The sequence below is a fragment of the Nannospalax galili genome, unplaced genomic scaffold, assembly GCF_000622305.1.
Source record: "Nannospalax galili isolate Female #2095 unplaced genomic scaffold, S.galili_v1.0 scaffold749, whole genome shotgun sequence".
Classification (NCBI taxonomy): Eukaryota; Metazoa; Chordata; class Mammalia; order Rodentia; family Spalacidae; genus Nannospalax; species Nannospalax galili.
Window position 1 is genome coordinate 801954 of NW_008359885.1, and position 15000 is coordinate 816953.

General features: G+C 41.6%; 1 long non-coding RNA gene across 1 annotated transcript; it reads right to left on the reverse strand.

Moving 5' to 3' along the window:
- Positions 1-13190: 13190 nt before the first annotated feature.
- Positions 13191-14425, reverse strand: LOC115068561. The gene is made up of 2 exons (XR_003847907.1): positions 14324-14425; positions 13191-13367 (listed from the first exon to the last, which is right to left on the reverse strand). It is a non-coding gene; the product is annotated as an uncharacterized LOC115068561 (long non-coding RNA).
- Positions 14426-15000: the final 575 nt, after the last annotated feature.

Below are 15000 nucleotides of genomic sequence, written 5' to 3' on the forward strand. Positions count from 1 at the left end.
CATGTTTCTATTTTTTTTTGTATTTTGAAAGTATTTTTCCTTTATAAATTATATAGCCTTTCTAGAACATAGAAGAAGGTAGCTAATTCTTGGGAGGAGCATTTCTGGACCCATCCCATTTTTTAATATTCAAATCCAAAACAGTTTCTCCTAAAGCTGGCGCACCAGCCTGTTCCCACTTAACTAGAGGCGGGTACTGCTGTCGCACCTCATGTCTTCGCAGACTCAGGTGGTTGCCGTGGGAAAGAGTCCACTGACTTGACTCTGTTAGTAAAGGAGTGTTCCTCACAGCATAAATCCATCTTCTTATTCAGACATATATGGAAGGACAGCATGGGAGTTGCACGTTTCTACTGTAGCTTGGTAATATTGACCCTAAGGCGATTTCTATAAAATGAATATGGTTTTCCCATTATATTCCATGAGAAGCTTGAAGTATTTTCCCACAGAAAACCCACAGGAGACCGTGCTGAAAGTCTTCAGAAAGGATTTAACACAGTCAACCGGCCTGTGGTGACCTTGGGCACACTGGGACTAGTTAAGCGTATGGGGAGAACAGATTCTGCTGGAAGCGTCCCTTTGTGTTTGCAGTGTTCTTCCAGCCTTGTGGTACACTGTGGACCATGCTGCTTCAAGCCAAGAGGTTTTTCCTCATGCCAGAGAACCATCTGACTTTGCACTGGAATATTCCCAAACTCCAGTAACTAAAGCACCTCTAACAGTCTTCCTCTTCAAAATTTATGACCCCAGTTTAATCATGAGGAAAACATCCAATGAGTCCCGAGAAGCATTCTATTAAATACCTGAGTGGAACTTCTCAAAAGTGAAAGGTTATCAAAATCAAGGAAGTCTGAGGAACATGGACAATAGCCAAGAAAAGCTTAGAGAGGTGTGGTTACTAAATGCAATATCCTATATAGACTCTAGAATGGAGAGGATGTTAGGTAATAATGATGTGTCTGTATTATCTATTGAACTGTGACAAGTATGCCATAGTAATGAGATGTTTGAATAATAGAAGAAAGCTGTGGAGATGGCTCGGTAGGCAAGAGTGCTTCCTATGCAGCACGAGGACCAGAGTTCAAATTCTCAGAACCCACATCAACTTGACCCCCAAACATAGACTATTAGTCAGGGTTCTCTGAAGAAACAGAACTGATAAAATTAATATGTATGTGGGGGATTTATTACATTTGCCTACAGGATAGAGTCCAAGTGGCTGTACCACACTGGAGAGGCTGAGAATCCGGTAGTTTCTCAGTCCACAAGGAGGGATGTCTCAGCAGTCCCTGAAGGTCTGATGGGTTTCTGGAGGTCTGCTAGTCTTCAGTCTACATTGGAATCTGAAGAAGTTGCCTCTACTATCAGTGAGGAACACCTCAGCAAGATGAAACTGTCAGTGAGAGAGAAGGCAAACAGGCAAAAATCAAAAGCTCCCTTCTGCCATGGCCTGTTATATGGGCTGCCATCAGAAAGAAATGCCCACATTTTCAAATAATGCCACATCACTCAAAATAATCTGATCAAGAGAGTCTCTCTCATTTCAGTTAATTCCAAATCCAGTCAAGTTGACAACCAAGATTAGCCATCACATCAGGCATGGCTGCATGTACCCAAACTCCATTTTTGAGTGGATCCACTATGCTTGCCAGCCAGCCAGCCTTGTCAAAATGGTGAGCATCCAGCTCAGTGTGAGATCCTGTCTTGAGGGAATAAAGTAGACAGCAGTGGAGGGAGATCCCCCCTCTTCCTGCCTTCACATGTGACACACACTTTAGCACACACACACACACACACACACACACACACACACACACACATACACACACACACACACACACACATGAGAAAGTCGGCATAAGCTTTATAGGAACTCTCTACCATTTTTTGTGGTTTTTCTGCAAGTTTAACACTGTGCTAAAATAAGTAGTTTATTTTGAAAACATTCAGAAAAAAGCCCTTAAGAACTGAGCTGAAGCACCACACACTGCCAGCGGCCTCATTGCTGAGCCTCAGCACAAGTTCAGCCATGAAAAAGGGCGACACTTTTAATTCCAGGTCACTCAAAGCATCTTATTTCCCTACTGTGCCAATTATTTAAGGTCAGATTCTGTGCATCAACTTAACCCCCAAACACAGAGTATTATAAAATAATCACATAACATAAATAGGATGCTAATAATTTTTTTATTTTAAAATACTTTATTATTTTTATTTTATGTGTATGAGTGTATTGCCTGCATGTAGATAAGTGCACCCGTGTCATGCAATACCCATGGAGGACAGAAGAGGCCATTGGATCCCGTGGAAGTGGAGTTACGGACACTTGTTAGCTGCCATATGGGTGCTGGGATTTGAACTTGGGTCTTTTGCAAGACCAACAAGTGTTCTTAACCGCTGAGCCATCCCTCCAGCCCTGAATTCCAATAATTTTTATGAGTTCTAATGGCACTCAAACAAGACTGAAGGCCCTGTCAGATTTATTTAAACATTCATTCAACTACCTAGAACTCCAACCCTCCAACAAAAAATAAAATGAAAACTTATGTAGGTTACTCTTTAAATTTTCCTTCTATTTTTCCATGTAATTTTGTGGAGGTTTGTTTTAAATATTTATTATTTTTATTTTATGTGTATGAGTTTTGCCTGCATGTATGTAAGTGCATACATGCACACAGTTCCCTCAGAGGCCAGAAAAAGGCATTGGATCCCCTGCAACTGGTTGTAAGTAGCCATGTCGATGTGGGAACCTGACCCAGGTCCTCTGTAAGAGCAGTAAGTGCTTTTAATCATGGAGCCATCTAGCCCATTTGTTTTTTAGTCAGCATTCTACTCTATGACCTAGGCTAGCCTCTGACTCATAGTGGTCCTCCTGCCTCAGGCTCCAAAGTGCTAGGACTCCAGAGTTGAGCCACCATGCCCAGCTCCAATACTGTTTTGGAATCTCATCTTTAGTGACAGGTTCTCAACAGTACACTGAGTCATGAAATGAAGGGACTAACCATTTGGTTGGTGTTTAAGAGCATTTTCAAGACCCTTTATTTGATCTCACTACAACTCTGTGATGTGAGAATGAAGGAATTCTTCCTGTCTCCTGTCTCCTGTCTCTCTGAGGCACAGAGAAGTCCAGCAAGCATAAGAAGTGAACCAGGTTTTCCCGGGCTAATGTCATCCCTCTCCATTATGCTATTTCCTTCCCCTTGAGACTTTTCTTCTTTCTTCACAACTCTCTGAAGTTCATGAGAGAGCACCAATTCAGATACTGACCCAACAAAAAAAGCACTAACACTCTAATGACTATGGTAAGTGATATTTCTTCAGGACTTGTAAGCTGATTAGAGACCATTTAGTCTTGATACAGAATGGGGGAGAGGTGTAGAAGGACAGAGAAGGGTTGAATGCCCTGTCACCAGCCACTAAGTTACATCTATTTATACTGCACCAGAGCTTAAGAGCTCACTTAAGAATGTTAAATATCAGGATCACTTGGAGGAATACTCCAGTAAAAACTTCACTTGGCAAAGCTCAAAGTGTTTTGGCTTTCATGTCTTCAAGGGCATGTGTCATTGATTTTTGTGTCTGCTTCTAAACAGCCAGTTGAGCTCTTAAGAAGCATCCAAGGATTTAAAATCTGCTGCATTTTTGATGAGAGGTTGTTTAAAGCATGCACAAACTCTGCTTCAGAGACTTTCAATTTACCAACAGTGTCGTGTATACAAATCCATCTTTTTTCTGGCTGGATTCCCTGAATGGAAAAGTTTTTGTCAGTTCTTATGACATACAATTGTAGGAAGGGATGGTTGCCAAAGATCACAGTCTCAAGCCTTCAATTTCTTTATGGCCCCACATAAATACAAAATGAGGTCATGTTTTAGAAAGACTCCTGATAACATGTCTTCACCAGAATTGGCCTCTCAAGCCTGTTGTTTTGTTTTGATTTTAGTTTTTTGAAACAGGATCTCCTTGTAGCCCCAGCGGCTTAGAATGCTCTATATAGACCAGACTGGTCTCCATCACATGGAGAGCTACCTGCCTCTGCTTTCCAGGTACTAAGATTAAAGGCATGTGCCACCATGCCCAGCCTGAGCCATTTTTTAGATACACAAGTCTGACTTTCTGTTTAAACACAAAATAATTGGAAAGAGAACTAAACTCAGAGCCAGGAAGCTTGGTGCTGATCCTGGCTCAATAACTTGCCATTGGTGTTATCCTGGATAAGTCACTTAACACCTCTGCCTTCCATGTTCCCTCTGCAAAATCAGATTGATAATAGTCTTATCCACCACTAAGGACTTTTGTGAATGCTAAATGAGATAGATATTTATGTGGAACCTCATGGTAGAAGAGTACAGGAATCATTAAGTTTGGTCTCTGGGAAGACGTTATTCTGAAGGAATAAATAAGGCTTCAGAAATTCTCCCTTCTTTTAATGAGTTTCAGTCCATTGTTCTTAGGGAAAGTTACTTATGTATTCACCTAGAAAACATGTTTCATTATAGATGATCAGTGAGCATTTATTAAAAAACACATAAATGCTATTCTCTTATTTACTAGAGGTAAGGTAAGAAGACATTAAAACACATTTGAGTTCCTTTCTTCCACTGTGATTGGTTTCTTGTTGTTAGGTTTCTTGTTGTTACTACTTGGAATAAAAATATTATCATGTTGTTACTACTTCCCACTTGAAGTAAGAGATTAATGTTCTTTCCCTCAAGAATACTGAAAAAAAAATCTCTAAAAAAATTTCCAGTAGAAACTATAGGAAACCAAATGGCCTATTGTCCATCAGAAGATTCAGGAGCCCTGGTAGTTAGCTACAGCTTGTTATTCATCATTTATGTTTATGCTGCCGCATTTAATTCTGTACAGCACAACTGCATAAGCATTTAAATTAATTGCAGATTGATCGTAAAGCATGTAATGACTGTTTCCCATTGTATTCAAACACTGAATGCATTATGTCAGTAATTAAGCTGCTGTACTATTTCCACTGTTGTGAACTGTTGGATCTCAGGTCCACCATCTTCCACAGTTACCGACAAACAGTTCCTGTTGGGTGTGGATGTTCTTGTCTTTCAGGAGCAGTTTCTGGAAGTATCTACATCAGAGAAGCTACTCAAGATAAGGCTAAAAGGAAAAGGGCTCTTTTTAGTATGTCTGAGAGGTAAAAGCAAAAATAAATAAATAATATTCAAATGAAAATGTAGATGTTACTTTGCGTATTTAGTTCCCAAACTCTACAAGACTCACTCACCCACTCCACAAACACTTGCACATGCGTTTCTATGTGTAGACTCTGCATGAGGTGCTAGGGAGCAAGCAAAGCTTGAGGGCATTGCTGACTTCTGAGGTACTGTGGAATAGCCAGACAGGCACATATAGTATGCAAAGCCTGTAACTATGGGGCTGGCCTTGTGCGTGAGAGCAGAGGAAAGGGATAAATGCTGCCTCTCAGGGAAGGGGAAAGAGAATGTAGGGCAGGAAAGGGGAGGCTTCAAGCCGGAAGAAACACCTGAGCTGTCTAGGTACAAGAAGATGATAAAACTGTTGGCTTCTGTTTTAATCGGGTTGACCAGACTCTGAGGGATAGACTGATACCCAAGAGCACTCGGGAAACACAGATTAGACTCAACAAGATTAGTGAGAGTGGAAAGGGGCAAGGGGGTCTGAATACGTTCAAAATATGTTGAATGAAAATTTGAATCAATACAAAACATTTTAAATATTTATTGTTTTCATTTTATGTGTATGAGCATATCACCTGCATGTATGTAAGCACGCCCAAGTCACACAATGCCCATGAAGTTCAGAAGAGGGTGTTGAATTCCCTGGAACTGGAATCCCCACCCCTCTGCTTTTAAAAAATATTTTATTGGAGCTGGAGAGATAGCTCAGCAGTTAAGAGCACTAGTTACTCTTGTAGAAGACCTGGGTTCGGTTCCCAGCATCCACATGGCGGCTAACAACCATCTGTAACTCCAGTTCCAGGGAATCTGATGCTGTCTTCTGACTTCTATAGGCATTGCATGACATAGGTACACTTACATATGGGTAAGCAATACATTCATACACATAAAATAAAAATAATAAAAAATTTAAAAAACAGGAGTGATAAAAAGGGGGAGTTACATATGAACGTACTTTCTATAATAATCTGATTTTAAATTAGGGTAGGGGTAAAGCACAGTACCTGTGCCTAGCATGTGTAAAGCTTAGGGTTTGGCCCACACCACTGGTCAAATAAACAAACAAATGTCTAATTTTAAGTGCACCAGGTACTACAAAATGAGTTAATTCTGAGCCTAACCACCTTGGCTCGCTCTTCTACAAGCTTTGTTCCAAGAGAGGCACCCTTGTTTCTCAGATACTACTTTTGTCCTTAGCTCCAAGAGCTGGCTATCTGTTCTGGGAGATCCTAGGAAACTGTGGGAGAAGCAAAAACATGCTGGGTGGAGTTCAGGATGACTCAGGGAGCCGTCAGGGAGATGCTGGGTGGGGAGTGGAGCCCCGACTGACTCATGCACAGGTATTGGCCTCTCTCTGTGGTAAAGGCTTCATCAAAGGTGAATCAAGGCAAAGGCCCATGAGTGAGTCTTTTGGTCACTCTGCCTATTTTAAAATAAGGGCTTTCCTGTCCAAAGAAAGTTGACCTCTCATTTTTAAGTCTTAAGTGCTTATAGCGGGAAGGGCACAGAGAATCTGTAAAAGCCCTGGGCATGGCTTCCTCTTTCTTTGGCACCAACACCTTGGTTTTGCTTCTTGAGAATTCTCATGACTCTCCATCTCTGTGAACTACTGAAGTCAATCTTGTTCGCTTACTACAAGAGAACCTGTCACCTACCCAGGCAAAGCACAGATTGCATTTCCTTGGCAACAGTGATTAGCTCAGGGGCATGCATAAGACCCATTAGACCACTGAGAACCATCCCTGTACTGTAAACAAAGACACAGTACTCTGTAGGAATTATTAAGCTGGAGCTGCTGGGGATCATCTTAGCATGGTGTGGACTACCTGCCCGATAATGGAACAGCAGAAAGACAAAGAGCTAGGAGAAAGACAGATGTCTAGGCCAGATAGGCCCCTGGAACTGAGCTGTGAGATGGACTAATATGTTTCCATTTTGTTTTTTAGCTAGATTGAATTTGGATTTTGGCACATAGCCCAAAGAATTTGGCGGAATACAAGACTTGATATCAAGACAGAGCATTTTCCACACAGGATGTGCAACGGCTGAGTCCAGGTCCTGACACCTTATTTGTGAGCGTGTTTGCCACTCTCGGGGGTTTGGAAGGATCGTGGAGTTGCTCTTGCCTGGAAGGTTAGACTGTTTACTCATTCCTCCTCATCACTGCTAAGTTTTAAGTGAAAATCAGACAAAATTAATTGTGTGTTTGTATTGTATTTTCCATCTTATAGGTTTTCCCTGTTAATCTCTAAGGAACAAAAAGTAAAGTGTTAGGTTTATCTTGTGAAAATGTGGAAGAATTACACATCTAATGCAGAAAGCAGAGCTAATCTCCATGGGGACGAAATAGCTGTGAGAGGCTAACTCCATCTCTTTCTCTTTGGGGGCTACTTGGCATCTTGCCCTCTTTTCTCTTCCTGGTAGTTCATTCTTTATTCAGAACAGCTTTCTGTTCATTCATATGTCTGCATCCATTATGGCTATCCAAAAATGTAGCCTGTACCTCAAGGTTCCACTCATCTCCAGCCTGGTTCCCTGATCCTAAATATCTCTTAAATTTCAAATTCCATGAAAGAAAATCTGACTGGGGGCCTAGCTATCCATCTGGACTTTAGTCAGCTGTGACCAGCTAAAAGGGTCATGTGGGCTATAGGGCTGCCCCTTACAAGCTGGGGGTTGGTTGTAGATAGATTCTAAGAAGACAGTGTAAGGGAAAGAAATCACAAGCATCTTCAGTACAGCCTCTTAATCTCATATTTTGAGAGGCAGAAATTAGTATTATTTCCATTTCACATAAGACAGGGTAAGGGTGATGGTTAATACTGATTATCAATTTAATCTAGCATTACCTAGGAGACAAGCCTCTGCACACACCTGTGAGAGATTATCTAGATTAGGTTAATTGAGGTGGGAAGATGTACCCCCAAAATGGGTGACATTGCTCCCTGGGCTGGGGTCCTAGATGAATAAAAAGGAGCAAGTGAGCTGAGCACTCGCCCTTCATCTTTCTGCTTCTCCATGGTGTGTGCCGTGTGACCAGTCACCTCGAGGTCCTGCCACTATGACTTCCCTGCCATGAAGAACTGTAGCCTCCCACAGTGAACCAGATTAAAACCTTTCTTACATCATTTTTTAAATCAAGTATTTTGTCACAGCAATGACAAAAGTAACTATCTTGTCTGAGGCTGAGAAAGTAGATAACCAGCGTCAGACCTTAAGCCCATGACTTTTCTTAAAAAATCTAAAATCTTAAATACCCCTATTCTGGAGGAGCCTATAAACTCAGAAGATTTTTCTCTCCCTTGACTCACTTCTGCACAGCACAGATCCCTGACATTTGGAGTTTCAGAACAATGCACAATGATTTAAGTCTGCACTCTAATACTTCATTAATGCATTTCAGTTTTTTAGTCATGTCTTAGTCATAGACATTCTGGAATGGATTGCTTCATAAACCAAATTTAGAACATCTATTTAACTACAAATAATTTTTTGTAAATAATGATCGACAAATGGAATTATTCCACTTCTATTGTGACACATTGACAGGTTATTAAAATATATGTGTTCTTATGGTTAATTTTTTTTTACCAGTGTCATGGAAAATGGAGATAATAAAACCATACTGAAAAGGAACAATGGTGTGTGTGTGTGTGTGTGTCTGTGTGTGTGTGTGTGTCTGTGTGTGTATGTGCAGAAGAAGAAGTTAAGGGAGCTGAAGTCAAGTAGTCCTTACATTCCATTGATCTAGTCCCTGGAATCCTGACAGGTTCATCATTGTGTTAAAACCTTCACCACAGGAAGCTGATACTGTGTTCAGCACAGGCTGCTTGGTATTTGTGATGCATCTATTATACATCTTTCATACCCAACAAGGATTTGATAAGACAGATTTATGATAAGGAACACTGCCATTCTGTTACTTCCTTTAGTGATTGTGCAGGCAGTCTGAGCAAGGGAGATTGAAACCCACTTCAAATCCACTTTGACTGTTGCTCCCATCCAGTCCCAAGTTTAACAATCTTTTCCAGGGCTGAGACAGTTTTGCATATGTGGGTTTGCATTTTATTGGTTCTCTTCCCTCCAAAATGGGGGACAGTTTTATAAAGCAATGACTCTCCCAGCAAGTCCTTTCCTGAACAAAAGGACATAGCTGCTCCAATGGTTGGCATCTGGTTACTCCTAGTCAGCTCATAAGGACCCAGGGTCATGTTACCGTTCCTTGGCAGTCTATGTAAACAAAGTAGAGCCCCCAACTATGACAGGCTATATTCACTTAGTGTTTGTAGTGCAGCCTCCTCAAAGCTTACCAACCATGGTGAAATGCAGATGAGATTTTAGTCCCTCTGAGGTGGGGCCTGAGCATTGCCTAACAGACTCCTGGATGCCATGAATGCTGTTGACCTGTGTACTCACTTTGAGGAACAAGATTTTAGAGTTTGCCATGCGTTTGCTCTGTCATCCTGTTCAGGCCTCACAGAACACCCATAAGGTACCTACCTGCTCATCCCCATTTCAGGAAGCAGACACAAGTTGGGCCACGTGAACAACTTGCCCAGGGCTGAATAGCTGCCAAGACGTATACTCAGCCGTCTGAGTCCACTGCGCTTTTTCTCCCACACGGCTGTGTCTTTGTTGGCATATATCTATTCTTAGCCTATGACATGTCTCAAGAAATGCTACACATCCCAGCTTGTATTTTCTGAGTGCTTTATGGTGTTTGCTGGCCACACATTTGCTATGTCCCTACACTTTATACATCCAGAGGTAGGTATAAAACCCTTTTGTTTCCTATTTTAACTATATATACTGACGCTTAATTAATGTTTGGGGGCTCAACTATTTATGAATGCATAGGACACCAAGCAATACAGGCAAGAACACAGATGATGGTAGAGTGAAAACAGGGACAGCGGCATCAACAGTGTGAGTGCATCAAAGCTTGTGGGTGAGCGCTGGGCTTCGGGACTTCCAAATCTTGATTATGGTCTCTTACAAAAATATGTGACATTGACTCGGTTATTTAACTTCCCTATGCTTTGTTTTTCTTATGAAAAAGAGATAATATGGTTTTTATGCCCACTAAAAATCTAATTCACAGCAGGTCCCAATGTCTATGAAGCACTCAAAATAATCAGCCATCTTTAGTGTCCAGAGTTAATATTGAAGTTTAGCAACTTCTCTTCATAGTAGTGACTATAATCAAAGGAGCATCATAGTCATATTTTACATCTTCCTAACAGGTTTTATTAAAATATAAAAAAGTAGCAATAAAAATATTTTAAAAATAGCAATCACATCTACTGCTCATCACAGTCTAAACTTTTTAATAAGGAGCCAGTGACTCAAAAGGCTTAAGTGGTTTCAGTGTTCATTTACAAATAGTTACGGCACTTTCACTGTGTAACAGGCATTGACTGGTTGATGACAAGTCAGGAGGTGACTGAACTCAGACCCTTTGATTTCTGTTCTCTGATGTACATGAACATGCCACTGCACAGTTCTTTGGCAACAGTATCGCCATCCCCCAGGTAGCATCCAACTGAGCACACTGACCTAAGTGGCTACCACACTATCTTTTTCCCCTTATTTGTCCCAGGGGAAGCCTGGGAGTGTACAACAAGAGATGAGGCTTAAACTGAGCTGTGATGCTGCAGACCTAGCTGAATGGGTACCTGGGTGTGTGGTCAGAGGGGCTCTGGCACTTGTCATACTCTGCCCTGCTGAGTTCCCAGCCTCACCCAGAGACTGGTGGTTTTAGGGCCAGCACAGCCGCCTGGCTAGTTAGTGCTACCAGCAATTCTCTTTTCCAGCGTGATAAGGAATTGGGTTACACTAGACTGGGGGTGGGGCAGTTGTTCGCAACTGACCCTCCTGCCACATTAGGCAGTTCTGTTTCAACTAGATTTAAAGCCTTTGTCTTCAAAGAATTCTCTGGCTCTGCGCTTCTGTGCTTCTGTTCAGAGCAGCCTCTCCCCTGGACATTGAATTTCAGGTGAGGCAGCTGGTGTGCAACTAAGGGATAAGCACAGAGGGTAATAGAAACCTTCTATTACTTATGGGAAACCAGGTACAGTGCAAATAAACAGCAAAGAAGTGCAAATGAATCTGAGAGAGACTGTGAATACTCATAACTCCCAAGGGGATAGTGCCCATCTTTAGAAACTGAGTAGCTTAGCATTCCACAGCTTTGTATTTCCATCTTCATTTAGAACACAAATTTATGGGCACTGGTGGCAACCAGAGGGTCATGTTGCCTTAAAAACTAAACCTTTTATTGAAAATATTTCTCTGCCATTGAAAAGCCCCTCAGTGTTATTACACAAGCTCCTCCTTCAGTAATACTGACAGTGATGCTTCCTGTGTGTGAAGCTTGTGTGTGCAGAAAATCCAGAAATGTTGAAAATAGTACTTCACAGTCATCCTACCCCAGGGGAATTCACTGCCCTACATACAGTGCTTTTGGATGACAGGGGATAAAGGGCTCCAAATGGTAGGGTATGTGAGGAGGAAGATGCTGTGGTTATTGAACGTGAAGTTAGTTTCCAAGGAACCAATTTGGATACACTTGAACACTTGGACAAAGCTCAATTTAGAAAACTGTTTATCAGAGCAATACATACACATGGCTTCAAGACCTCTAAGCTCATGCTGAAACTATAGTTCTCTCATACACAGCTTTCCATTCAACACAGGAAATCATTTTCTTCTACTTCGGTTAATTATTGGGATTGTACTGGGTCCATTTTTAATAATATACAAATTCTGCTATTGTCTATCAAGTTTAGAGGCAGTTATTAGTGTGCTTACCTCCCACCCCATCCTCCAATATATTTGTATCAAAGTTCTGCAGCAATTCATTTTGCTTTTTGCAGTTATCAGTCATGGTTAAGCAGTCATATGATCATACTTTCCGTAAACGTTTATTGTTCTTGCTCTCTGCTTTCTGCAGCTGTCAGGACATTGTCATCAGTTGTACTTTGTTAGGCTGACGACCAGAATTTGCCCAACACATCACCACTCTCCACATCTCTCCTGGAAGCATATTCACATAGATTGTTTTCTGCTGGTGCCTGTCCAACCTCACTGAGCTGCAAACTGCAAGGCCCCACCAGAGCCCAGATTCCTAAGTAGGAGTTAGTGGTGGCAGGGTTGGTGAGATGGCTCAGCTGGTAAAGGGATGTGCTGTCAAGCCTCACGGTGAGTTCCATCTCCAGAACCCACGTGGTAGAGGGAGAGAACCAATTCCCAAAAGTTATCCTTGGCCTTCACACGTGCACTGTGGTATTCTTACATCCACATGCACACACATGCACACACATGCACACACATGCACACACACACATAAATATATGTAATAAAAAATTTTTAAGAAGGAAGAGAGAGCAACATTAATAAAGACAAGAGGGAAGCCTGTGATGGGATTGTCTGGAAAGAGTTTTGTGAGATCTTAGATGCTGCATGTCCACCACAGCGTGGATGCCAAGTTGGAGAGTAGTTTTACAATCACAGCTGCAGAGTTTTGTTCTCTTTATAAATAAGCCATGAACGTTTGTGCAGCCTAAAAATTGATTCCAGTCAGTAATGTACAGAACTTGGAATCATCCCCTCCATGTTTTGCCATCAGGCCCCTCTTGACTGTGTCCTCCCCCTTTGCCACTGGTTGAGGAAAGCCAGACAGCAGAGTGCGCTGCCCTCCACCTTCCTCCATGGACCTTGGCAACAGGAAGCAAGAGGGATCAAGCACATGCAAGACTTCTGTCTCTCTCATCTTTGTCCCCATCTTGGTGTCTGTCTGATCTATCTGTCTGCCTTTCTCTTTCTGTCTCTGAAGGAGAAGGAGGAATAACACAAAGAATCAGAGCATGTGCACATACATACCCACTGATTTCCTCTGGATTTTTATTGATCCCTCTCTGGTTTGTTTAAGACCTTGGATACACATATCAGAATACACCTTAAACTTTGAGATAGAAACACACAAAGAAATATCCTTTCGAAATGTCAACTTGCCAGATTTTGTCTTTAATTCCTCTCTCTGAGGATGAGAACCTCCCCAGAATGGCTCTTCTGCTTGCTGGTGGGTGACTAGAGAAATGGAAGAGGTGGTAAAGGGTGGACATACTGGCAGGAAAAGAATTCTGGGAAGCTTGATTCCTGCGGTGTTTCTGACTTCAAATCCTGAATACAGAAAAAGAAGACATTATTTCCAATGACCAGTTAGTCCAGATCTTAAGCTAAGGATTAGAGTAAAAGATACTGGTGAGTATCTACAATAAAAACTGAAAATTGCTATTTTACCTTATCTATTCCGGAAATACTCCTTCCAGGGACAGAAACAACGCTCAAAATATTTACGAAGTCTTGAGCCTCTCAAGGTCCCTGGGGACTCCTGTACTCTCTCTCTCTCTCTCTCTCTCTCTCTCTCTCTCTCTCTCTCTCTATATATATATATATATATATATCTAGGCTTTTCACTGGTATTTGATCTAACCAAGCATGAATTGAGATTTTCTTTCCAAAATTTTCACCCCAAGAGGCATAATTTAAAGAAGGAAAAACAAAGCCTAGACAAGCTTTTAAATCTAATGTAAAAGGAAAAAGGAAATGTTTGATTAATTGGTGGAGTTAATATATTTGAAGATGGACTCTTTGATTCATAAAACAAAGGAAGATGATCTACAGAAGGTCTAAAGATCAAAACACTGCCCATGAGTAAAGCTGACCCCTATTCTCAAGAGAAGATGCTAAATGAGCCGGTGTCCTATGCCTTGGGTCCTCTTAGTAGGAGTATCTCTAATCCTGGAGGTAGCTAACTCGGCATGGACCAACCTGATGCATGGACCTTGCTCTTAACATTCCTAGTTCTAAACCTGTGTTTTCTGAGAAAACTTCTGATTTTACTTAGGCTTTCTATATTGAGTTTCTTACGTGAGCAAATATTTGTGCTGCCTTGAATAGCCCAGTCTGTCTGGCAGCTTTGATTCTTACTGCAAATGAACAGCCCTTTGTCTGTGTATCACTTGTCTGAGAGGTGGGTTTTTATAAGCCCAACCACCAGAGGGCTAACATATTATGGCACACTAATAAAATTAAATTAATTAGCCTGCAAATTTGAAGTGGTCCAAGAAACTTACTCTCTTTGTGTTTGTAAACCTGTTCCTGCCATTTCCAAAGCTTAGAGTTCAAATAGAAGGTCTCAGGCTTGTGTCATAACTTGTTTTCTTTTCCACCAAAGAATCTTTCCTTCCTGCCAGGAAACACATGAGAGTGCATGAGGCTCCCAGGCACTGGGGTCCACTCTGTGGCTATCTCTCAGGTTTAGGGGTGTGCATATGGGAATGACTTTTTTTGGGAATAAAAACCCAGGGGTGATCAAACCAGGCTTCATGTCATTTCCAAGACTATTTGCTGATGGTCTGGAGGAGAGGGGTTGACCTCAGGGTGGAAAAAAATCTTTGCTTGATGATCTCTAAACCTCTGGAGATGGGTTTGACGAGAGGAAAGCCAGAGTAAGGCCGAGGCTGGAGACCTGGTTGCCCAGTCCTAACACTAATATTGCCCGCTTGATTTTTTTCCCCACACTTTAAGTTCCTGTAGGAGTGGTCACACTGCTTCTTCAGGTGACCATGGTATTTCAGTTCTCCCAAACTGTAATCACGCCTAACAGAATTTATTTTGTCAAATTGTGGTCTAATAGGAATTTGATAGGAGCCTCTGGACTATAAGCAAAGTGATATCTTATTTGAAATTGCCCTGCGGAGAACTAGAAATAACTTTGGGGATCTCTATTAACATTTATATAGGTTCCTCA